Raw genomic sequence first — 2,141 nt, 5'->3', positions numbered from 1 at the left:
CTGTTCCATTGATCTATATTTGTTTTGGTGCCAGCACCATACTGTCTTTATTACTGTAGCTTTGTAATATAGTCTGAAGTCAGGGAGTCTGATTCCTCCAGCTCCATTTTTTCCCCTCAAGACTGCTTTGGCTATTCGGGGTCTTTTGTGTCTCCATACAAATTTTAAGACTTTTTGTTCTAGTTCTGTAAAAAATGCCACTGGTAATTTGATAGGGATTGCACTGAATCTGTAGATTGCTTTGGGTAGTATACTCATTTTCACAATATTGATTCAATCCAAGAACATGGTATATCTCTCCATCTGTTTGTGTCATCTTTGATTTCTTTCATCAGTGTCTTATACTTTTCTGCATACAGGTCTTTTGTCTCCTTAGGTAGGTTTATTCCTAGGTATTTTATTCTGTTTGTTGCAATGGTGAATGGGATTGTTTCCTTAATTTCTCTTTCTGATCTTTCGTTGTTAGTATATAGTAATGCAAGATATTTCTGTGCATTAATTTTGTAGACTGCAACTTCACCAGATTCATTGATTGGCTCTAGTAGTTTTCTGGTGGCATTTTTAGGATTCTCTATGTATAGTATCATGTCATCTGCAAACAGTGACAGTTTTACTTCTTTTCCAATTTGTATTTCTTTTTCTTCTCTGATTGCTGTGGCTAGGACTTCCAAAACTATGTTGAATAATAGTGGCGAGAGTGGACATCCTTGTCTTGTTCCTGATCTTAGAGGAAATGCTTTCAGTTTTTCACCACTGAGAATGATGTTTGCTGTGGGTTTGTCGTATATGGCCTTTATTATGTTGAGGTACGTCCCCTCTATGCCCACTTTCTGGAGAGTTTTTTATCATAAATGGGTGTTGAATTTTGTCAAACGCTTTCTCTGCATCTATTGAGATGATCATATGGTTTTTATTCTTCGATTTGTTAATATGGTGTATCACACTGATTGATTTGCGTACACTGAAGAATCCTTGCATCCCTGGGATAAACCCCACTTGATCATAGTGTATGTTCCTTTTAATGTGTTGTTGGATTCTGTTTGCTAGTATTTTGTTGAGGATTTCTGCATCTATATTCATCTGTGATATTGGTCTGTAATTTTTTTTTTTTTGTAGTATCTTTGCCTGGTTTTGGTATCAGGGTGATGGTGGCCTCATAGAATGAGTTTGGGAGTGTTCCTTCCTCTGCAATTTTTTGGAAGAGTTTGAGAAGGATGGGTGTCAGCTCTTCTCTAAATGTTTGATAGAATTCAGCTGTGAAGTCTTCTGGTCCTGGACTTTTGTTTGTTGGAAGATTGTTTTTTTTTTAATTTATTGGCTGTGTTGGGTCTTCGTTTCTGTGCGACGGCTTTCTCTAGTTGCAGCAAGCGCGGGCCTCTCTTGTTGCGGAGCACAGGCTCCAAATGCGCAGGCTCAGTAGTTGTGGCTCACGGGCTTAGTTGCTCCGCGGCATGTGGGATCTTCCCAGACCACAGCTCGAACCCATGTCCCCTGCATCGGCAGGCAGATTCTCAACCACTGAGCCACCAGGGAAGCCCCTGTTGGAAGATTTTTAATCACAGATTCAATTTCATTCTCAAAGAACCAGCTTTTAGTTTTACTGATCTTTGCTATTGTTTTCCTTGTTTCTATTTCATTTATTTCTGCTCTGATCTTTATGATTTCTTTCCGTCTACTAACTTTGGGTTTTGTTTGTTCTTCTTTCTCTAGTTTCTTTAGGTGTACGGTTAGATTGTTTATTTGAGATTTTTCTTGTTTCTTGAGGTAGGCTTGTATTGCTATAAACTTCCCTCTTAGAACAGCTTTTGCTGCATCCCATAGGTTTTGGATCATCGTGTTTTCGTTGTCATTTGTCTCTAGGTATTTTCTGATTTCCTCTTTGATTTCTTCAGTGATCTCTTGGTTATTTAGTAATGTATTGTTTAGCCTCCATGTGTTTTGTGTTTTTTATGGTTTTTTTCCCCGGTAATTTTTTTAAAATTAATTAATTTATTTATTTTTGGCTGCATTGGGTCTTTGTTGCTGCACGTGGGCTTTCTCTAGTTGTGGGGAGCGGGGGCTACTCTTTGCTGTGGTGCGCAGGCTTCTCATTGCAGTGGCTTCCCTTGTTGTGGAGCACAGGCTCTAGGCATACGGGCTTC

Source organism: Eschrichtius robustus, chromosome 20 (genome assembly GCF_028021215.1).
Source record: "Eschrichtius robustus isolate mEscRob2 chromosome 20, mEscRob2.pri, whole genome shotgun sequence".
NCBI lineage: Eukaryota > Metazoa > Chordata > Mammalia > Artiodactyla > Eschrichtiidae > Eschrichtius > Eschrichtius robustus.
The sequence above is the reverse complement of the archived record's forward strand: the minus strand, read 5'-3'. Positions refer to the sequence as shown.